At 42.9% G+C, this 24,654-nt stretch overlaps 1 protein-coding gene and 1 pseudogene across 4 annotated transcripts in view; one reads left to right on the top strand and one right to left on the bottom strand.

Annotated features, from left to right (window-relative positions):
• LOC144302923 (glyceraldehyde-3-phosphate dehydrogenase-like) overlaps positions 1-23,504 on the bottom strand; it is an 85,090-nt pseudogene extending 61,586 nt beyond the window's left edge. Inside the window, exon 1 of the transcript XR_013369917.1 lies at positions 23,123-23,504. The product of XR_013369917.1 is annotated as a glyceraldehyde-3-phosphate dehydrogenase-like (transcript). The remainder of the gene's footprint in view (positions 1-23,122) is intronic.
• CHRM5 (cholinergic receptor muscarinic 5) overlaps positions 1-24,654 on the top strand; it is an 83,533-nt gene that overhangs the window by 45,600 nt on the left and 13,279 nt on the right. The window contains exon 1 of one of the 3 annotated variants that reach the window (XM_077880441.1): positions 22,492-22,598. The exons of the other annotated variants lie outside the window; for them this stretch is intronic. The gene's annotated coding sequence lies outside the window, so the exon portion shown is untranslated. Of the gene's footprint in view, positions 1-22,491; positions 22,599-24,654 lie in introns of those variants that run through there. 3 annotated transcript variants of the gene reach the window in all.

Raw genomic sequence — 24,654 nt, 5'->3', positions numbered from 1 at the left:
TGATGGGAAAGCAGACATGAAGGATACAAGGTTTTATCTAACTATCTTTCTCTCAATCTCAACCGCAAAAATTACTTTCAGATTCAGAGCTCAACCTAATGTTCCAATCCACTTCATACTCAGCCTAAACAGTTCATGAAGTCAATACAGAGTCAAATCCATGACTTTAAAGGTGAATGAAATATTCATTCATTAATCATTCATTTATTCATTAATCTACCGCCAAAACAATACTTATATATCATAAATACCCTCAAATGCTAAATTATGCCTTTTCTACTAGAGGAGAGAAAAAAAACAAAGACTACATTTAGCTTTTGAAATTTTTTTAAGATTTTATTATTTATGAGAGAGACACAGAGAGAGGCAGAGGCACAGGCAGAGGGAGAAGCAGGCTCCCTGCGGGGAGCTGAAGGACCCCGGGACCATGACCTGAGCCAAAGGAAGACGCCCAGCCACCGAGCCACCCAGGCGTCCCTTGAGCTTGTATTTTTGTTATAAAAATCTTCCAACACAGTACACTAAATCCCAAGTACCCAGAACCCAGTTTCAACAATTATGAATAATTTCCTAGTCTTGTTTTTATCTATATCATCCCCTGCTTCTTCAAACACACATACACCCCACGAAAGTGCACACACACTTTTTTTGGTATATTGTTTTCTGGAATATTTTTAAACAGATCTCACACATCTTATCATGTCACTGATATTCCATTATGTATCTCATATTAACTTTAGATATAAACACAATGCCTTTGCCATAGCTAACAGAACAACAATCCCTCAACATGACCTGGTCCATGCTCAAATTTCCTCCAAATAGCTCATCTTTCCTTTTGTATTTGGTTTGTGAGAATGAGGATCCGAACAAGGCCAACGTACTGCACATGGCTAGTATGCCTCTGTAAGTCTCCTTTGGCCTATATTTGTCCTGCAGAATTTCCCACATTTTGGATTTCAGATTTGACTGCAGCTTCTGTATGTTGTCCTTTAACTTGTTCTTCCATCCCACTTATTTCCACAAACTAGCAACTGTATCTAGTGACCTGATTATAGTCCAGTTTAACACCCATTAGTTTAGATTTATTAGTTCACTAGGAACTGAAAAGTGGCAATTTTCTAATTCTGTCATTTCTTGAACATTAGATGCAATGTATATTTTTTGGGGGGGGGGGACTTTCATCATCAACTATTTGATTATCCTAAAATAGTTTATTCAGGAAAGGATAATTGCTAAATCTTTTCCCTCACTTTATCAATGTTAAGAATTGTGCATTGTTACCTAGCAGCCTCCAAAAATAAACAATGAGGTGGAGGGTTTTTTAGCATCATTAAAAACTCACATTTGTGGCCTTTCAACCTACTGCATTTCTTATTTTTCTTGATGCTCAAATAGCCCCATCCAATGGAAGCTCCAGGAAACTTTGAGAGGATTCTTGCTTTCTGCCCACACCTGGAATCAGCCTTTTCTCAAATATGCTTGTTGTTGTTGTTGTTTTTAAGTGGGAAATGCCATTTAGAAACTATAATCTGAACGCTCACTGTAACTGGGTTGTCTTTGTTTCTATGCTTTTTCAGTAGAAAACACATACCTATAAAGATAAAAGTCTAAGCTCATACAGATACTTCAAGTTTAAGATTACAGGGTTTTTACTTAATTGCTGCAATTTTTAGATTAGTTTTTCTTTATCTCTGAAAATCTTAATTACTAACAACATAAATATAACTACTTATTCCCTTTACCCTGCAGTGTATATTTAATATTTTCAACATAATGATACCAATATCACTACCAAGAATATTTGAATGTGGTTTAAAAGTTCTCAGTGCATTTGTTCTTAGGATTTATCCAAGTAGGGATACACAGCCAAAATATCATTTTATAGTCACTTGAAATAGTTCTTCTCTCTTTGAGTAAGCCATACCTGATAGATTCATGTGAGGGCTTGCTGTTATGTTGTCTTCAACTATTTTATCATTCAGCTTTAAAATGAGGATTTGCACACATGCTCACAATGACTATGTGTAAGCAACAGTTCAATGCTTTTTTTCCATATTTGCAATTGTAGACACAATGAACCAGTCAAACTGATCACAGTTCACAAGATTGATCATCAAGACACAGGATCCAGTATAAAATATAGCCCTGTATCCTTAGAAAAATGGCAGATTCCAGGACTGGGGCAGAAAATACATACACTAAACATGGAGCGTCTAGTAAGTAGTAGTACCAGAAAGTAAAGGTACCAAACACACACACGTGTACACACACACATACCCCTGATTAGGGTAGGTCACAGGACCATAGGAGCCAACTGAAAGACCTCCTAATGGCCAAAGCTGAATAATAATTTGAGTGACAAAATAAGTAATACTGGATTATAGCCCATAGTATAAAATAAATATCCATGAGTCCACACTAGCATAATGAGTACATAAATGGGGTAGACATATCTCCCATATAGAAGAATTTACACATTTTCCATCTTCAAAGGCTGTACAGAAGGACTTCCTTCCAGAAAATACAGTATAGAAGATGGATGGGAATAATTTTACAGGAAAGAAACCTGACAACTACTGCCTGGGGTAGGTGGTCAAGGCCAGCATCAATAATAGTGATAGTATGTACACCTGATGTTAACATAATGGTACTTTACCTCCCAAAACTCAAGACCTCAGTCTAATCATGAACAAAACATCAGACAAATTCCAAAGAGAGAGCAGCCCTCTATTGGAATAGATACTTAATAATGTATCAATATTAGTCCATTGACTTACACGTGCATGTAATAATGGGAAAGGTTACTCATAGGAGAAACTAAGTATAGACTACATGGAAACTCTCCACACTATTCTTTCAATTTCTCTGTAAATCTAAACTGTTCTAAAATATATACAAAGTCGATACACATATATATCTCCCCAGGTATATCCCTGCAGGATACATGCTCTGAGACCATATATCAGCAAAAACAAGCACCTTGTCCTATTGCTTTGACTTATTTCAGTCAGTATGAGATTGAAAACTAACTTCTATTCAACTAAGCAGTTGAGACTGTAAGTCTTTTACTTTTTCTAAACAAGTACTATCCACACTCCATCTACTGCTTAAGTATATAGACATGTTTAGGAAATATTTGTTAGACCTCTTTAAATGAGTTCACAATAGCAGGATGAAATAATTATTACTACGTGGGAAGTGAAGCTGGTGATAAGAATAAGGCAAACACTATACAGATTTTAAGTCTGAACAAAAATATGAGCACTATATCCCAGAGCCTAAAATAATCCAGAAGTCTGAAACAATGGCCCAGATGTAGGCTAAGTATAGCTGTGATAAACCACATTTAGCTCTCAGGACAGACTGAAGGTAGGGGAGACAACAGTTTGGTTATGTGACTATCTTAGCAGGGAAAAAAACTAATGCTTATTATTGGCCATAGAATACACAAAACTGTTTATCTACAGCTACAGAGCTCGGTATCTGCATTAGGCACCTCAGGCCACCACCACCAAATACCAAGACAGGAGGCCTAAACAACAGAAACGTACTGCTCACAATTCCGGAGGCAGAAAGTCCAGGATCAAAGTACCGGCAGAGTGGGTGTGTGGTGAGGATGGCCTCTGGCTTGCACACGGCCACATCCCCTCCTGCAGGAGGGAAAGCACCCCTCACACACCTGAGGAGGGTGCTCACACCCTGAGAGGGTGCTGGGCTCGCTTCCTCTTCTTCTAAGGGCACCAACTCTTCCAGCTGAGGGCCCAGCCTCATGACCTCATTAACCTTCACCAGCTCCCCACAAGCCTAACTCCAAATACTGGCACCTGGGGGTAAGGGCTTCAACAGGTGGATTCGTGGACAGGGGGTACAAACATTCAGTCCCTAACACTGTGAGTAATCATTATTTAGGGCAAAAAAAAAAAAAAAAGGAAGGTTATTTTTCCCAGAGAATATCCATTAAATAAAACTATCAAGTTATATAAATTATCATAAACAAAAAGGAAAATCTGGGAATATAAAGAGCTTCCAAACAGCATATTAATATACAACTTATATGATCATTAACATATTAGTATACATACATGCAGATAGAGGGGCACGGGCCAACTGTCTGTGTTTGTACAGTGTATTTAGTCAGCTCTTGCACTAGAAAAAGAAAGACACCCTTCAATTTGTTCTTTTAAAATGAATGTATTTAAAGATGTAGTGGCTTTGGAAGCGGAGATGTATAGACGGCTATGGCACCAACACGTCTCTACAGACATAAATTGCAACTATAAATTCACTTGCTACAATCCAAAAAAAATAATAGTATAAACAAAAGTCAATAAATCAACAGAGGCTAATAACCCAAAAGAAAAGAACTCCCAAAGTTTGCTATTCATTCCACAAAAGTTATTCTGTAGATACAGTTCTCCCTCGGCTCTATGCCATTAACACTCAGTAATAAATGAAACTACTTTGAAATCTCACCAATATGACAACACAAAATCACATCTGGAGTTTACACAAGTCAGCTTCAGTCGACAGCTTCATCTAGAAATACCTGTATCAGGGACAAAATACTGAACAGCATATTCAACTCACAGGTTTGCTAATGAACCTCGCGTGAACGGCACCTGACCATAACATAGACCCTGAGCATCAGTCAGAGGTCTCACCACCCCCCAGGAGAGAAGCAGCCCCGTCATCCAAAGCTTTCCTCCTGTAACTTGTTTCTCTGATTCCCACTGCTTTTCCATCTACGGGAAGCCTGGCTATTCTAACAGAACAAGGGCAGGAGAGGCACAGAAGAGGAGATGAGTGTTTCTCAGATTTCCCAGGCTGGCTTGAAACAGTATCAACAATCTCAGCTGTCAAAATAGGCGTAAAGAATTATAACCACCTCCACCATTTGGCCGCTGTCACCATGGTTTTGATCTGCTCGGCAAAGGTCTTAACAGGGTCGTCAGGGGAAGGACCAAAGGAAGGGAATGAATGTTACTCCCACTGAAAGGTCATTGGACTGCTTTCCCCACCTGCTGTTTGCTGATAAAACTGTGATCTGGTGACAGGCTTGGCTGCGCCTGCGAGCAGACCATTCCTGGAAGTGGCCTGAAATTTTCCCATTGTTTGGGAATTGGACAGGGCCTTAGAATTAATACATCCAGTTCAACCTCATTTGACAGATTCCGCCAAAAAGCACTGACACAGTTACTTTTAGCTCTACTATTCACTTTTTATTGTTAAAAATCCTTTAATCACAACTTTTGCAAAGAATGAGGCATCAACATTTCAGTCACTTCTAAGCAATCTGCACTTCCAGAAGGTGTACTTACAGGACACTGTGATGCTAACTAACACTTTTTTTAATCTACAGGATGATTTAATCAATTATACACTGTAATGATGGCACTCTAAAATCGAGTGTTCTCTTAAAGACTTGTCATATTTGTTTCATAAGTGAGAGAGGGAATGAGAATGAATTAATATTTGTTTGCCATAGATGTCCCAAACTCAGAAAAAAAGAAACTGAAAGGCAAATGGATGCAAAGCTTTCCCAATCTTTTTAACACCACATATCACAGCAGCCCACTAGGAACCTCTCATGTTTAAGGAACTAGAATTTGGGAATAAGAAAACAGTATTAACAGTTTGGGGAGTACAGTGTGGTGAGGCCATACACTTAGACTTTAGGATACTGCAGAAACCTCAATCTCTCTTTTTTTTTAATTGAAGTATAGTTGACATGCAGTGTTACATTAATTTCAGGCGTACAGCATAGCGCTTCAATGAGTCTGTATGTTAGGCTGCTCACAACTGTATCTACTATCTGTCACCATCCAATGCTATTACAATATCATTGAATATATTCCCTATTCATCTCCTTGACTTACTCATTTCATAACTGGAAATCCATACCTCCCACCCCTTTTCCCCATTTCGCCCATTCTCCCCCCTTCTCCTCTCAGGCATCCACCGATTTATTCTCAGTGAGAAATCTCCATTTCTAAGTCATTTGGTGGAAAACTTAAATTTCCATCTTCATATTTTACTATACAATCTTTTGCTATCTCAAAGAGTAATGAGATATATATTGAATAAACTAGAAAGGCTTAAGTCAGTAGATCAAAAGGATGAACTACAATTCGATATAGCCTAACCATTTGCTATATCAAAAAGGAAGATATTTATGTTTGATGGGAAAACATGAAAAGTACTTAATTTTTCTAAGGGGGGGGAAAATCACAATCCATTGTTTTGATCACTCACAATGAAATATTAAATCTCCTAGAAGTCAGAAACCTGTAGTTCAAGTATCAATCCCACCACCAACTATTTGGCTGTCTCCTTAAAAAGGCCTAACTCTACCCAATTTCTTCTTCACCTGTAAAACTACATTTAATACTGCCTACCTCTTCTGTGGGCAGATACTGATAATCATTTAAATGTAAGGATTTCTTTTAGGGCCTACTCAGAAGAAGCAGTTTTGGTTCACTTAAAACTTCTTTTTAAGATTTTTTTTTTTAATGTATTTATTTGACACAGAGAAAGAGAGCACAAGCCAGGAGGCCGGGCGGGGGCAGTGGGTAGCAGACAGTGAGGGAGAAGCACACTCCCCGCTGAGCAGGGAGCCTGATGCAGGACTCAATCCCAGGACCCTGGGACCATGACCTGAACTGAAGGCAGACATTTAATCCAACTGAGCCACCCAGACGCCCCTGGTTCATTTAAATTTTATTTTTTTATTTTATTTTTTTTTACTTCCTTACTCCTATGAGTAATGCATGCTCATTGTAACCAAATAAAAATTAAAACAGAACAGGACGATATGAAAAGAAAAGGAAAAGTTCCTCATCCTCCTCATCTCCTAGTCTCATTCTCCAAAGGTAACCACTACATATGTTTCCCATATAGCCTTCCAGAAATATTCTCTGCATATGGATAAATATCTTTTTTACACAAATGGAAAGACTTTCCTTAAGTAACTGACTTTCCTTAAGTAACTTCTCCCCTCATTACAAAACATTGTACATATCTACCCCAGTCTTTAACAACCACCTGGCATTCCTTCACAGACATACCTAATTTATTTAACCAGTGCTTCTTAATAGAGATTTGGAAATTGTTGCCAGCTTTTCCTTAATTTAAACAATGTTGCAATGAATAATCATCTACTTATGTTTGCTAACTTATTCAGACATACCTGCAAAATCAACTGCTAAATACAGAACTTCGGGGCCACAGGCTATAAATTTTGATGTCAAATTGCCTCATTACAGGTTATATCAACTTCCACCAAAAGAAGAGTATCAGCATATTCCATCAAAAGAATATGATCAACACTTTTTTTTAAATGCAGTTTTTGGGGTTCTTGGGTGGTGCCTTCAATTAAGCATCCAGCTCTTGATTTTGGCTCAGGTCATGATCTCAGGGTTGTGAGATCCAGCCCCAAGTCAGGCTCCTCACTCAGCAGGGAATCTGCTTGAGATTCTCTCCTCTCCCTCTCCCTCTGCCATTCCCCCTGCTCGCTCGCTCTCTCTCTCCCTCTCTCCCTCTTTCTCAAATAAATAAATCTTAAAAAAAACCAACAACAACAAAAGCCCACATAATTTTTTTTAAGCCCACATAATTTTAAAGGCTCTTTCTGTAATGTGGAAATTTATCCCCAAGGAAATGAACATGGATTTTTAAATATCTGTAAGATAGATAAATAAATAAATAAACAAACAAACAAACAAATAAATAAACATCTGTAAGCAATCTAATTTATGTTTCTACCATTTCTTTAAAGCAAATAAAAATCACCCAATGTATGGGGCGCCTGGGTGGCTCAGTGGCTGAGCATCTGCCTTTGGCTCAGGTCGTGATCCCGGACTCCCAGGATCAAGTCCCCACAGGAAGCCTGCTTCTCCTCTTACTGCCTGTGTCTCTGCCTCTCTCTGTGTCTCTCATGAATAAATAAATAAAATCTTTTTTAAAAATCACAACTTTCATTTATCAAAAGAAACAAAATTAATACTAAAAATTTTTAAATTCAGGCACAAAATATTCTAGAAAAGAGAGTACTGGTTGCCACAAACTGAATACAGTTAGCCATCATCAAAATGAAGGGCCTTTGTATCATTACTGTTATTATCCTAAAATTTTACCATTATGCTAAAACATAAATGTCTCTATATATTAGATATTTGTCTATGTTCCCAATGGTTTTAAGAGTGTTGCTATGATGCTAGTATCTTTTACCTAGAATGATGTGTGTGACAATTTAAAAATTATGCATAAGAAAACAAAAAAATTGAGCCACAAGAATGCTCAGGCCTGGATTAGGTCCTGACCTAACTTTGTAGCATAAAGGAATGCTAACAAAACGCTGGTGTGCCTTCATTCTTCCTTGCAAGGTTAAAAAAAAAAAGATTTCTCTAATCCCATTATTTTCTACATAAAATAAGCACAGCACAATTTTTTAATAAATTCAAGTTTAAATTTAACAAATATGTGCTCTTTCCAACTCATCACTAACAGTTTAAGAAACAGTTAAGGAAAAAGATTTCTTATGGAATCTGACTTTTTTTTTTTTTAATTTTTATTTATTTACTTATGATAGTCACAGAGAGAGAGAGAGGCAGAGACACAGGCAGAGGGAGAAGCAGGCTCCATGCATCGGGAGCCTGATATGGGATTCGATCCCGGGTCTCCAGGATCGCGCCCTGGGCCAAAGGCAGGCGCCAAACCGCTGCGCCACCCAGGGATCCCGGAATCTGACATTTCAAATCTCACAATAAAAAATACAGAATTATACAATCAACTTTTTAAAAATCCTTTTATTTAAGAATTGACAAAAAAAAAAAAAAAAAAAAACACGACTAAGGTAAAAGAGGCAAGGAATCCAAAGTATAGACAAGGTAAGAATAAATCTCGATTAACATGCGTAACAAATTGAGTTTAAACAGATAAAAAGAAAAAAAAAAGAAAAGAAAAAAAAATAATAAAAAAATAAACAGATAAAAAGAGAACAAAATAGTGAAAAGGGGTTATCTGGATAAAAGCTCTTTAGAGGTGCCTGGCTGGCTCAGTCATAGAGCATGTAATTCTTGAACCCAACGTCATGAGTTCAAGCCCCGCATTGGGTATAGAGATTAAAGAAAAATATCTGGCTACTATAATTCCTGTTTAGTTTCACAGTTTAAAATATCTGTTGTTTGAATTATAAATTGAATTATAAAGTTTAGTAAACTTAGAACTAGGAGAATATAAAATCCAATGTGAATTAACATTCATGTATAAATCTGGCCCTTGGGAGACCAATCTCTTTTTAGCTACTGAGCTTTCAACCACCAAAAGAAGAGTACTTCAAATAGTGTAACAAACACAAATGAAACATAAAGGGTTCTCCTGACCTGAACTCCCAAAATGACACAGCCTAAAAACACTCTCTCTAGCTTGTGCCATTTATCTTCTAAATTACCTTCTCAATGCTATTAGTCATTCAACAAACATGTGGGGAACTCTGAAAATCACAGTACAGGCCTTCAGATAGCTTATAATTAATAAAACAGACATACGAGAAGTAAATAATTCACTGTAATAAAATGGAGAATGGAAGTAAGTACTAGGGGCGCCTGGGTGGCTCAGTGGTTGAGCATCTCTGCCTTTGGCTCAGGGTGTGATTCTGGAGACCCAGGATCGAGTCCCACATCGGGCTCCCTGCATGGAGCCTGCTTCTCCCTCTGCCTGTGTCTCTGCCGCTCTCTCTCTCTGTGTCTCTCATGAATAAATAAATAAAATCTTAAAAAAAAAAATACTATGTATCTGAAGTACAACACTGCTGAGGAAAACCAGAAGCTTCACAGAGAAAGGTGGCATTTGAACTGAGCGTTCAGTAGAGGAGGAATAGGATTTTGAAAAACAGAAAGTGTGAAAAATATAACAGTAGAATGTGGGTTACAAACTATAGAATTCTGGCTAATTTAGGTAGAAAAGGAATTTACTAGGAGAATTTCCTAATTCTAAAGTAGCTCCTAAAATTGATGAGAAATCTAGAGGCTGAAGGAAAAAAAAAAAGTCAGGAAACAGGCTCTTGAAAACTCAGATAATAGTAACAGAAACAGACTAGCTAGTAACTACCATAGTGAATAATCTTTCATTGTCCCACACCTATATGTCTTTGCCTCAATTTTCTAAGCCTGATAAGGGACATTAATAAGACAATTGGCAATATCTCCATAAGGCTGGATAATAGTATTCTATCAATGTTAATTTCCTGACTTCAATCATTGTGCTATGGTTGTATGAAATTTCCTTGCTTTCAGGAAATATGCTCTGAAGAGTTTAAGGGTAAAAGGGCATTATGTCTATCATATACTCTTAAAGACTAAAAAAAAATGGTTCAGTGAGTTAAGCATCTGGCACTTCATCTCAGCTCAGATCCTGAGCTCTGGGTCATGAGTTCAAGCCCCATGCTGAATAGTGCATGTGTATGTAGAGAGAGAGAAATGGAAGGAGAGACAGGTACCAAGCCTGTCCAAGCTAAAGTGATCATCTTTCCCCACGAAACCTGATTGTACTTACCACAGTGCTTGACACCACATAATCCTATCACCTTATTATTTATATATGCATCATATGTAATAATCCCTATTATTTTCATATACATCATCTGCCTGCTTGTCTCATCTTATTTTATAGTCAAAGTATATTTGTAGAATCTTCTTTTCAAAGTAGAATATGCTTATGTTTCTGATAACACACAACACTTAAAATTTTGAACTAAAAAAAGATAAAGTTCTATATAATCCCTATATTTTCCCATTCCAAACATAGTTAATAATTTGATATGTATTTATATCCTTTTAGGATCCAAATACATGCATATAGCTTATAGTTTTTACATTAGCACAATATTATTTTTTCCCTTAAAAGTCTTATCATGACATCTTTTCAGTTTTATATGGAAAGAAATTTACATCAAAATGTTAACAGTGATTATTTCTGGATAGTAATATTATAGATAATTTGTATTTTCTTCTTGGTATTTTTCTGACATTTAACATTAGAATAGGTTAAATATAAAACGTTTATAGGGATCCCTGGGTGGCTCAGCGGTTTGGCGCCTGCCTTTGGCCCAGGGCACGATCCTGGAATCCCGGGATCGAGTCCCACATCGGGCTCCTGGCATGGAGCCTGCTTCTCCCTACTCCTGTGTCTCTGCCTCTCTCTGTCTCTCTCTATGTCTATCATAAGTAAATAAATAAATATTTTTTTAAAAAAACTTTTATATTTAGGAGATATTTGTATCGCTGATATAAAGGGAAGGAAAGGAAACACTAATTTTTTTTTTAGGGGTGGGGGCAGAGAGAGAATCCCAAGCAGGCTCCAGACCCAGTGCATGAGCCCAACTTGGGGCTCAATCCCACAACCCTGAGATCATGACCTGAGCCAAAATCAAGAGTCTGATGCTTAACCCACTGACCAACTGAGCCACCCAGGTGCCCCAACAGATTAATTTTTTTTAAGATTTTATTTATTTATTTATTCATTCAGAGAGAGAGAGAGAAAGAGAGAGAGAGAGGCAGAGACACAGGAGGAGGGAGAAGCAGGCGCCATGCCGGGAGCCCGACGTGGGACTCGATCCCGGGCCTCCAGGATCACGCTCTGGGCGGAAGGCAGCGCTAAACCGCTGCACCACCGGGGCTGCCCCCAGATTAATTATTATAATAAAGGAAGTCATGTTATAAGAGGTCATACTTGAGATAAATTTGGAATTGATGAAATTACATAATGGAGATTATGGCACAATATGTATCAATCACACATAAGTGGATGTCACCCAGAATGTAATAAAAAATATAAAGTATAAATTAGGTGCCAAAATCTTCAGAGGAATGATAAAACAGTCCTGCAAAATGATGAAATATCACATTTGACTAAATAATTAAGCCACTAGTTTTTGCCTTCCTAATATACTCTTACTATATGTGATCAATCCCAAATTGATGGTTTCAGAAAACAACAAAAAAGTCTCTTATATTAAACATTTAAAAGTCCCCCAGGACCCTTTTTAGTCTTAAGATAATTCTATGTGTTTTGGCTCAATCAAAAACTCCAGAACAAAACTCTGGCCTACACATAATAGAGTGAAGGGGAGACACGATTTGTCCCAAAAGAAGAAGCTTGTAACAATCAGAAACAGCAGCAATGGCTGCTTCAAAATACAGACAGAAATACTCCTGGAATGGCAAAGTAAGGATCCCTGAAAATCTACTCCATTGCAAAAGCAACAAGAACAATGACAAAAATAGTCAAAACAAAAACTCTGGAAATTAACCAAAGATTTAACAATAATCCAGAGTGTTTAAGAAAAACAGCTAAATCTCTGTAAGAACTCCAAGTTGTCCCATTCCAATCCCACTCTGCCCAACTCTGCTGTAGCTTTGAAAACCAACAGGCTAACAACCTATGGTGACTATGAAAAACAAAAGCCTTATTACCACTAAAGAGGGAAGAAAAGCTTGCTGAAAGTCCCCTCCACAGGGAGCTGTCACTATTTGACCTCTCTGGCAGCTCTCTGAAAGCACCATTCTCAGGTCTTGTCCATATTCAACCAGATTCAGAGCTCACTCTGTGTGAACAGTCCTATCTATCAGCAGGGAACTTGTGAAAAACAATCAGCAGCAAAAGTTTAAAACCACAGCTGCCTGAGGCAGTGATAACAGGTGAGCCTCAAAAGAGACTGACAAAAAAACTTACAAGGTAAAACTGGGGAATGAGATGTTCAAGAGGGCTCTGTAAGGCTCTGGCACATTCCTGGGAATCTAGAAGGCCATGCACATGTGCAGCTCGGTGGCATGTCCAGCAAAGATCTGAGAAGGCCCTAATCTCTTACCTCTGGCAGACCTTGAATGTCTACACAAGCAAGAAGTAAGGGACAAGACAAAGTTACAAATTTCCTGCCAGAGCATTGAAAACATTCTCCGACATATACACAGCAAGCCCCTTAGTAAAGGCTGAAAGACTTAATTCATCAAGGCTTTTAAGGAAATTTTAAATGACAAAAGATATTCAATGAGTAATATATATTAAATAAGTAACGTAAATTCTAAATATTCTATATATGCATGTGTTCATGTGTCGTGTGAATGAATTTACAGTTTTGCATTTGACCCGCACACTCTGAGAAGACCCTGAATGAAGGAGGACAGCAGAGTGGCAGAGTGACTATAAATATAAAAACTACCTTTTACTGTGTCATCTAATTGAATCTTTACAACTGTGTAAGGTAAATACTCTTAATCACCTTTACAGGTGAATAAACTGAGGTTTCAGGAAACTTACACAACTTTTCAGATACTTTCTAACTAGTAACTAGGGAGTTGGAAGGGAGGATTCTAACCAGTTTCTATTAGACTCCAAACACCCGTTAGACCACAGTAAGACTTCTCCCCCTGAAAGAAAGATTAAACAACAACAACACTGGTAGGGAGAAAAGGTAAGGAGAGAAAAAAGGGAAAACAGAGGTAAAAAAGCAGGATACTTAACAGGCTTTGAGGAGGCCTACCCTACTTATCCATTTGTCTGTAAATTTATACTAATACCTTGAAATGGTAATTACTATCTGTCTGTAATTCTTCAACTCTAATACTTAAGCTTTCAGAGGTCCTATTTCGCATGAAATCACTGTGGTGCCATCCACCAGAGGTGACATTGATCCTCAAGCTTCAACAGTACTTTCCTCTCCTCTCTCTGCCTGCCACTAAGTCAACTGGGAAACGGATGAGGCACAAACCTGAGCCCCCTCCCTGCCAGCTCTGCCTGAAAACTATCTCTTTTAGGTCTACTTCCATCTTGTAAAATGAAATATCAACTTGTCTGCTTAACTTCTCCTTCCAGTAAATGTAAAATAAGTGCTCTTAAAATAACATTTTCTGGTCACCTCTTAATTCAATGATTCTCTTGACTATAAAGAGGAAAAAAATATTTTTTAAACTAAATAGGAATTGTTCTACAAATTCCTACTGGCATAATAAAGCAGCCAACCAAAATACAATTTGGAAATGACGTGAAGATTAGTAAGGGAAGATAAGGCAAGCTTTGTCTTTCAAAAAATACTCACTTGTCATCAAACCTTGCTCCCAGAAAACTCATTAATTTCTTTGTAAGGACTTGCGGTTTATATATCAGTACCAGGGATTAATAAGCTTTTTTCAGTGAAACCAGGCCTTAACTAGCCCAAATATCAAATGAAGACTTGTTATTTTATTGTCAGGCTTTTAGTAAAAGGAAAAAGGAGGGCGAATATCTCAGTCCTCAATATCATGAAGCCAGCTCCAGGGATATGACCTGTTGATTAACAATAGAACTGCAGATGCCAAATCTACTATTTAAATGAAACCCACATTGCATTAGAATTTGAGAATGAATGCTCACTAAATACTTTAAATTTTCCCAAAATGTAGTTGTTAAGGATCTTTTCAAGCCAAAGATTATAAAAACCTAAATAGGGTGTATTTCACAGAATACACATGTATTAACAAAACCTCTCAACATTAGTAACTTCCTGCAGCTAAATACAGAAATGGAGAAATCAAAGAACTGATAACCCAAGAATATATAGGACTTTTTGGTAACAGTCCTGTCATCTCAATTTTGCTTTGTGTAGGCTAATGTTAAAATGTGTCTGCTGTCCCTCAATACAAATATGACTTGGTACTAAAGTATTGAGGGGTGCCTGGGCAGCTCAATTGGCTCAAGCATCTGCCTTCGGCTCAGGTGGGGCTCCCTGATCAGCAAGGAGTCTGCTCCTCTGCCCTCCCCCACTCGTGCTCTCTCACTCTCTCTCAAATAAATAAATACATAAAATCTTAAAAAAAAAATAAGAACTATTGATCAGACATATTTGTATCAGTCCTCAATAGCAAGAGGACACAAAGGGAGGATTAAGTATATACAACAGAGAATTCATTCTATCAATCTCCTAATTTTTTAATTTTCGTGCTGTTTGCACATATCAATGATATGACACGTATGGTATATCCCTGGGAGTGCTGTTTTTACAGAAATTGTCTTTTAAACAATTTAAGGCTGACGGACAAATTGGTCAAAGTTTAAAATACCATCTTAGCAACAACAGGATAAAATTAAGCACATCGATTCATATTTTTTGTCAACATCCTTTGACACCCATTCAAAAGCGAAATGTTATCTATATCAATTACCCATGCACTGCTCCATGACAGAAAATCTTCAGACCAACAAAATTTTTGATTATTTCCTTTCAAAAGGAAAAAAATAATAGTACCATTTGCTCTTGGTATCTCAAAGCACGTGCCCGTGCACAGGCATGCACACACACTCATTGGCTTCTAATGAAAGAAAATGAAATTTCATAAAGAATGAATTCAATGCCCCAATAAGTTCATTAGTAGTGTCTATAAATCGAAATAATTATGTGTCAGTATGGTCTTTATTTCTCCCTTTGATATTTCAAAGTGCATCAGGAAATAGTGACATATGAATTGAAAACACCTTTGAGACACTTTCTTTTTTTCTAAAAGTCTATAGGGGGGGCCTGGGTGGTTCAGTCAGTTAAAAGTTTAACCCTTGATGTCGGCTCGGGTCTTGACATCAGCTGAGGTCTTGATCTCACAGTCATGAGTTTGAGCCCAACACTGGGGCCTACTTCACAAATAAGTCTAGAGGGGCCCCGGGCTGGCTTGGTCAGTAGAGCATGTGGCTCTTGATCTTGGGGTCAGGAGTTTAAGCCACATGTTGTAGGTAGAATTTTTTTTTTTTTTAAGATTTTATTTATTTATTCATGAGAGACACAAAGAGAGAAAAAGAGGCAGAGACATAGGCAGAGGGAGAAGCAGGCTCCATACAGGGAGCCTGATGTGGGACTCGATCCCGGGACTCCAAGATCACGCCCTGGGCTGAAGGCAGGCACTAAATCGCTGAGCCACCCAGGGATCCCAATTTACTTTAAAAAAAAGAAAGTAAAAAGAAAAACATCTAGAAAGTTGCAGTGTAAGTAGGACCAAATGACCTATATGGCCTCTCTAAAGCTCACTTGCCCAGTACTGTGAAAAATAATCACTACTTTTTCTGGAGAAAAAAGAAGCCCAATGGCTTAGTACCTAATTTCCAATTCCCCAGGAAACAGACCTGGTGGTCTTGAATTATGGACTTGTTATTTCCCATCCCAGCATCAGTTAAAACAAAGACAGTAACACTGTTAAGAATGACAACAACTAGGAACCACATTCTACAAGTGGTGCATAGCCCCCACACCAAAAAATAAATAAATATATAAAACAAAACAACACTGGGTAAATACATGTAATAAACTATCTTCCTTTTTAAAAAAAAATTAAGTTATGTGATCTTAGAACACTCCCAAAATGAAATACACATACACCTGGGGATTCATGAAGATCTCTCAAAAAATATATGAGCAGAGCAAGGATTTTTAAGTTTCAGATACCCAATGTCCATATTTTTTCCTAAAAGCCGTCCTAGAAAGCACTTGAGAACCAGAATGCCTCCCTAGCCACTCTTACTCTGACTGTGGTGCATTCCTTGAGCCCCCAAGCAAAGGGATAATTTTAAAAATAGGTATAGATGTTGAGAAAGTATAACTCTAAAGACCGAGTAAGAAGTCCTTTTGCAAATCAGGAAGTTTCCAATTCTTTGCTTTTGACAAAATTGAAGGAGAGCCTAATCCAATTGTGAGATGATATCATTTAAAAAAATTTTATAATAATGATTTTGTTATAGAATTAGAAAGATATTCAAAGATGTGAGTGACACCTATGACAAAACTCCAACCATCACCATCTACTAATGTTCTCTGTCCTTATATCTATAAAAATAAAAATTAGGAAGAGAATTGTTTCTGAATCCTATCTCATTCAGGAATAAGCAGTATTCATCCACGGATACCTACATAAACTCATTAGGGAAAATGAGATCCAATTACAATAAAATTTTACCTTTACGTGCAACAATTGCTAATCAAAATAAATTGTATATTAACCAATGTAATCTTAATTTACCTAAAAGAAAAAAATTTTACACCCAAGCCCTAAGGTTATGAGACTTTTTTAAAAACCATCAAAAGGAAGGCAGAAGTCATGGCTAAAAAGTTTTCAGGTTTGAAAATATATTACATCGGACAAAATTCTACAGGAAGATGTGGAATTAAAATGTGAAATAAAAAGAAGAAATAATGTAAATCTCCTCACTGTTGAAGAGCTTATTAATGTGATTCTTAAATGGATGATGGTGAATATCAAATCACTACAGTATTTAGACTCCTCCAAGTATAAGAATGATGTGACAGTTCTATTTAAAATGTCAAATAGGGGATCCCCGGGTGGCTCAGCAGTTTTGCGCCTGCCTTCGGCCCAGAGAGTGATCTTGGAGTCCTGGGGTCGAGTCCCACGTCGGGCTCCCTGCATGGAGCCTGTTTCTCCCTCTGCCTGTGTCTCTGCCTCTCTCTCTCTGTGTCTCTCGTGAATAAATAAATAGAATCTTAAAAAAAAAAGTCAGATATAGGGCATTTGGGTGGCTCAGTCAGTTAAGCACCAGCCTTTGGCTCAGGTCATGATCCCAGGGTTCTGGGCTAGAGTCCAGCATCAGGCTCTCTGCCCCGCAGGGGGTCTTCTTCTCCCTCGGCCCCACCCCCACTCATTTTCTCTCTTGCTTGCTCTCTCCCAAGTAAATAAAATCTTAAAAAAAAATGTCAAATATACACTTAATTAATAATTAAAATGTCAAATATAAAATATGCTGGAAATTTTATGATTCTGAAACTATCTGAACCATTGATCAAAAATATTAGCTGTAAATATTAAAGTACAATGTCATACATAATTTATCAAAAAATTTAAGCAGAATACTAGCAAAAAGTGTCAAAAATAGAAAAACATAAGTCATATAATGGTCAGTAAGACAAGCAGCACTCAAAACAGTACACGTTAGCAAGGATAAGGATGCCGAAATAGTGTTTGAGGAGCAGCCCGCAGCAGCAGGGAAAAGGGCCAATTCCATGGTTTACAAGGACTAATCTTTTTTTTAGAAGATTTTATTTTTAAGTAATCTCTACACTCAACATGGGACTCAAATTTTCAACCCCAAGATCCAGAGTTGCATGCTCTACCGACTGAGCCAGGCACCCCTTACCAAGAGCTAATCTTAAAGCAATCTTCTTTTAGGACACTTAGGCACGTTCTATTTCTAACCACATTTACTTCAGGCTTTATGAACTGGGGAAACAGCCTCAAGGGGGTCAAGTGTGAGCTTTAATAGTCTCTGGATCCCCGTCTGACTGACACAATGAGGGTGACTCCTTTCAGCAAGCATGAAGGAGCAACCTGCCAGCAACTTTGATCTGACATCTTTTCTTCTTCCAGATTCACAGTAAACTTGACAATCAAAGTCAGAGATTTTCCTTTTACTGAAATGGTACCAATGAAAATGTCAAGGGCATCCAGAACTCATTATTCAGGCAAAAGATTTATATTACCGTTTGCAAAGCACAAGTTTGGAAGGAAAAAAAATACCTCCAAGTTCTTACTCTCCTTAATGCAGCTATGACAGCTGCCTATCTTTTACTGAACAAATAATTTAGAAATGATTAAAAGCAGCTCCTGGGGCACCTGGGTGGCTCAGGGGTTGATCTGCCTTTGGCTCAGGTCGTGATCTCAGGGTCTGGGGATTGAGTCCCACATTGGGCTCCCCACAGGGAGCCTGCTTCTCCCTCGGTGTCTCTGCCTCTCTCTGTGTCTCTTATGAATAAATAAATAAAATCTTTTAAAAATATAAAAATTATTAAAAAATAAAAGCAGTTGCCATATAAACAAAGCAAAAATCTGCTGCCATCTACAGTAACTTAAGATGACCTCAGTATTACTTTAAATCTTAATCACCATTTTGGAACATCAGGAAAACAAAAGTGTGTGAAAGGATCATACAACAGTCTGCCCCACATCCCTTTTCATATCTCAAATCGCTCCAGAGGCAGTTTAGGAAAGAAGCTTAAAACAACAGTTCTGGAATCAAAAATACCTGGGTTGAATCCAATCTCTGGTTTTGTGCTAATGGCTAAGTTTTTTAACCTCTCCTAACTGTGAGTTATCTGATTGTGCCTCAGTTTTCTCATCTCACGCTAAAGGCTCAACAAATGTGAAGTACTAGGATTACTACCAGAAGGAAAAGAGAGGAAAAACAAAAAACAAAAAACCCAAGGACTACCAATAGGCCTTCACTCTCTCTCTCTCTGCTAGTAGTTAATCAAAAAGAAAAGTTGAATACCAAAAAATCCTAGTATTTTTTTCTCAGTTAAAGACTACACCCAGTGCAATACCTGGCTTCCAGCAGATTTTCAGTGAGGATAATCAGTCTTGTGATATGCTTCCCCAAAGTCTGTGAACATAGGGTTCATACCATCTACAGAGGGAATGACCTAAGCGCAAGAGACTAGCAGACACGACCTGCTTGGCGAAGTCCCCTTGGAGCATCACTTGCCTAGAAGTTGTTTAGTTTTATTTTGTCTCGGATTCCGGTTACAAGCCACGTGAATGGAGTGGTCCAAAGTAGAAAGCAAAAGGTGTAAACGGTATTAAATTCTGGAGTTAGGTAACTAACTGGTCCTCACATGGCTAAACCTCTACTATGAATTTTTTTCTTTCTGATCATTTCAATTCCTCTCCATCTGGGGCACAAACGCAACACAGAACATGACAAGGGGGCCTCAGGCAGGGCAATCAGTCTTGTCCCACTTAATCTTTAGGCACCAAGGACAGTATTCTTAGCAAGCCTAAAGACAAATGGTACTTCCAAATCTATAAAGTGGAAGGAATTCAGAGGTCACGAACCAAACCAGAATGAAGGAGTGATTACTCCTCCCACCATGTCTTTGTCCAGCCTTGACTGAGAACATGAGGACGGTGGTAAGAGAGGTGGAAGCGGTGGTGGCTGCAGCTCTGTGATGGCCCAAGCACCACACCACACACACACCCACTGACACACCAAATCACATTCAACTGTGCAATGAAAAAAAAAGCCCCCCAAAAAATACAAGACAGGACTTTTTAAGATTCTCCCAAAAAGGGATAAAAGCCTAAATGTTAATAGAACTGGTCACAGGGATCCCTGGGTGGTGCAGCGGTTTGGCGCCTGCCTTTGGCCCAGGGCACGGTCCTGGAGACCCAGGATCAAATCCCACGTCGGGCTCCCGGTGCATGGAGCCTGCTTCTCCCTCTGCCTGTGTCTCTGCCTCTCTCTCTCTCTCTCTCTCTCTCTCTCTCTGTGACTATCATAAATAAATAACAAATTAAAAAAAAAAAAAGAACTGGTCACAATCTTAGCATAAATCAAAAAACATTATTATTTATTCTCTAAATGATATACCATCATTGTAGTCAATTCAGTTCCACAGAGATGAGTAAGAGAGAAGCAGCTTCATTCACTCAAGGGGTTAAAGACACTGGTTATTAAAGGCCTATGTGCCATACACTTTAACTCACTGTTAAAACATGATCCCTGAGGCGCCTGGCGGGCTCAGCCAGTTAAGCGTCTGCTGTCAGCTCAGGTCATGATCCCAAGGTCCTGGGATGGAGCCCTGCATTGGGCTCCCTGCTCAGTGAGGGGTCTGCTTCTCCCTCTGCCTCTGCCCCTCCTCCCTGCTTGTGCTCTGCGCCTCAAAAAAAAAAAAAAAAAAAAAAAAAAAACTTTTTTTTTCTTAAAAACAAAAAAAACACATGATCCCTGCTGCCAGTGTCTATCTTGTTCTCAGTAAAGTGGTGAGTAGCCCACAAAAATATAAAACAGTTGAGTCAAAAGCAGCGTAGTATAAATCTCAGCTCTGCCACTAGCTATAAAAGCTATAAAATCAATCAACCTGTAAAAATGAAGATTTTATATGTATAATAGATATAAAATGAAGTTGTTATAAAGTCTAAACAACTAGGCTGTTCAAGAAATAAAGTTGTAATCAGGTTATATACACGTATATATGTACATATATGTCTATGTATGTGTGTGTATATATGTGACTTCCGATTCCCTAATGACTCCTATGGACTGGAAGCGCTGCCAGTAACATAAACAGTGCATTAAGGCAGATTTTGTATGCTGTAGTATTAAATGCTGTATTCTTAGAATAAAGCTAGAGGAGGGGAAATGTTAAGAAAACCATGAAGAGAAAACACATTAACAGCATCCCAAAATAATCCCCATGTGAGTGGACTTGCAGACCCAGGTCGCTCGGGGGTCAACTGCATGAAGTCGTCGCAAGGACAGAAGGTGTCCCTAGAGCGCGCTGGGCTGAGTTTCCGTCCTTCCTGCCAAACTGAACCTAAGAATCTCTTCATGCCGCAACCAAATTTTGCTTATTACCTACCGTGATCTTAATCAGGTTAAAGGTGCTACACTTAATTCGAAGTTTCCTACTTTTTTTCAAGCTCTGTGTTCCTGGATACAATCACTGTCTTCGGGGACACCCCGCCTGTGGCGCGCCTAAGAGACTCCCGACGCTTCAGGGACAGGCGGTCTCGGCTCAGCCCACAGCTGCGCGCCACGCGGCCGCGGGGAACCCGGGAGCGCTCGCCGGAGCCCCCGCCCCTCCCCTCCCCTCCCCGGCCCTCCCCTCCCCGCCTCTCCCCGGCCCTCCCCGCCTCTCCCCGCCCTTCCCCGGCTCTCCCCGCCCCTCCCCGCCCCTCCCCGGCCCTCCCCGCCCCTCCCCGGCCCTCCCCGGCCCTCCCCGACCCTCCCCGCCCTTCCCCGGCTCTCCCCGCCCCTCCCCGCCCCTCCCCGGCCCTCCCCGCCCCTCCCCGCCCCTCCCCGGCCCTCCCCGGCCCTCCCCGACCCTCCCCGCCCTTCCCCGGCTCTCCCCGCCCCTCCCCGCCCCTCCCCGGCTCTCCCCGCCCTTCCCCGGCTCTCCCCGCCCCTCCCCGCCCCTCCCCGGCTCTCCCCGCCCCTCCCCGCCCCTCCCCGGCCCTCCCCGCCCCTCCCCGGCCCTCCCCGCCCCTCCCCGGCCCTCCCCGGCCCTCCCCGGCCCTCCCCGACCCTCCCCGCCCTTCCCCGGCTCTCCCCGCCCCTCCCCGGCCCTCCCCGCCCCTCCCCGCCCTTCCCCGGCTCTCCCCGCCCCTCCCCGCCCCTCCCCGGCTCTCCCCGCCCTTCCCCGCCCCTCCCCGCCCCTCCCCGGCTCTCCCCGCCCCTCCCCGCCCCTCCCCGGCTCTCCCCGCCCCTCCCCGGCCCTCCCCGCCCCTCCCCGCCCCTCCCCGGCCCTCCCCGGCCCTCCCCGCCCCTCCCCGGCCCTCCCCGGCCCTCCCCGGCCCTCCCCGACCCTCCCCGCCCTTCCCCGGCTCTCCCCGCCCCTCCCCGGCCCTCCCCGCCCCTCCCCGCCCCTCCCCGGCTCTCCCCGCCCCTCCCCGCCCCTCCCCGCCCCTCCCCGGCTCTCCCCGCCCCTCCCCGCCCCTCCCCGCCCCTCCCCGCCCCTCCCCGCCCCTCCCCGGCTGCCAGCTGCGCGGAGAGGCCCCCAGGACGTGCGGCCCGGCCGGGCGCGCCGCTGTCAAAACTCAGCCCGCGCTGCCGCAGTATTTCCAGATTCCAAACGTGTAAGAACGCGGGCAGTGACCCCTGATCCTACGCGTACGTGATGAAAGAGACCCGCACCGCTAAGCGGGGGAGCACGCAGCCCGCCCCGCCCCGCCACGCTAGGGGCCCCGCGCCTCGGGGGCCGACCCTGCTCCCGTAGACCCCGCCCATCCTCCCGCTCGCTGGGCCTCCCGCGGCGGACGTGCACCGCGGGGGCCCCCTTCCGTCCCAGGGCCCCGAACCCGCGCCCGAGGCTCGGCACACCTGCCCCGGCACCGCGCCCCGGAAGGCCGGCCGCACGGCCACCACCCGAACGCCGCGCCGCCCCCGCCCTCGCCTTTGCCCTCCGCCCTCCGCCCTCCGCCCTCCGCCCAGCCCCGCGCAGGCGCAGCCGCAGCCGCAGCCGCAGGCGCAGGCGCAGGCGCAGCCGCCGACGCCCCCACCTCGTGAGCGCCGCGAGCGGCTGGCGGCTCCTGCCACGCGCCGGCCCCGTCCGCCCCGGTCCCCGCGGCCACGCCCCGACCCCGCGGCCCGCGCCTCTTACCGGCGCCCGGGCCCCCGCGCCCCGGCCTCCTGGCTCCCGACGGCCGCCTCGCAGGGCGCCTCCTCCTCGGCCGCCGCGGCCTCCTCGGAAGCCCCGGCCGCGCCCCCGGCGGCCGCCACTGTCTCCGCCGCCTCTTGCCGCCGCGGCGCCCGCCCGCTCGCGGTCACGGTCACGGTCGCGGTCACGGTCGCGGTCACGGTCGCGCTCGCGGTCGCCGCCGGGCCGGGCGCGTCCTGGCCGGCGGCCGCGGCCTCCGCTCGCCCCTCGGTCCGCCTGCATCTGGCCGCCGCGGAGACGCCCCGACCCCACCGGAGACGGGTCGCTCGGAGCCGCTGCGAGCGACGGGCCCCGGGGCGGCGAGCGCGCGGGGCGGGGCGGGGCGGGGCGGGACTCGCGGGGGTCGGGCTCGCCGCGGCCGCGGGAAGGGCGTGCGGACGGCGGGCCCGGGAGGGAGCCCGGCCGGGGCGGGTTAGCGAGTGAGCGCGAGGGTGACGCGGCTGCTCGGCGGCGGCTGGGCTCCGTGGAAGGAAGAAAAGTCCGGACGGGAAGGCTTCGCTACGGGGGGGGGGGGGGCGACGGCGCGGACACTCCCGGCGAGTCCATGTTTCCTTTCTCTCCCCACTTAACCCCTGATCTTCAAGAAGGAGTATCTGTGAATCACCAAAACTGCTGAGAACTCAGGGTTCAGGAGGAGACCGGGGGGACAGGGCAGGTGCGCCTCGGGGGAGAGGCGCGGGCTGCAGCAGGCGGGCGGCCGCGCGGGCGTGGTCCTGGAGCCCCGGGGTCGAGGCCCGCGTCGGGCTCCCTGCGTGGAGCCTGCCCCTGCCCCTCCCTCGCCCGGGTCTCTGCCCCTCTCCCTCTCTGTCTCTCTCTCTCTGACTATCGTAAATTAAAAAATAATACTAAAAATTTTTAAAAAAGAGAGAGCGGTGCGGAACTGGCGGTGGCTGGAAGGGCTCCCAAGTCTGCTTCAGCTTACACTCAGCATGTGAGTGTGTGATTCCCTTATCAGCCCTGTTAGGCAGGTTCCAGCATCATCCTTGTTTTGGAGACGAGAAGCAGCCCTGGAAGTTAAAAGACTTCTTTATGTGGTAGAAATTGGCATTTTAACTCAGGGAGGCTCACTCCAGTGTGTTCTTGTGTGTCACTTATGTAATAGAAAGTTCTGAGACTCATTAATAATTTTACTATTTTTTAAAATCTTATTTATTTATTCATGAGAGACACAGAGAAGCAGAGACACAGGCAGAGGGAGAAGCAGGCTCCATGCAGGGAGCCCGATGTGGGACTCGATCCCTCGGACAACAGGATCACGACCAGGGCCAAAGGCAAATGCTCAACCACTGAGCCACCCAGGTGTCCCAGTAATTCCTTTTTCTTACTAAGTAGTCTTTAAAAAAAAAAAAAAAAAAAAGCATAGACTGGGATCCCTGGGTGGCGCAGCGGTTTGGCACCTGCCTTTGGCCAGGGTGTGATCCTGGAGACCCAGGATCGAATCCCACGTCGGGCTCCCGGTGCATGGAGCCTGCTTC

The sequence above is a fragment of the Canis aureus genome, chromosome 32, assembly GCF_053574225.1.
Source record: "Canis aureus isolate CA01 chromosome 32, VMU_Caureus_v.1.0, whole genome shotgun sequence".
In the NCBI taxonomy this organism is placed as follows: Eukaryota; Metazoa; Chordata; class Mammalia; order Carnivora; family Canidae; genus Canis; species Canis aureus.
Note: the sequence above shows the minus strand (reverse complement) of the source record. Positions and strands in the feature narration are given on the sequence as shown.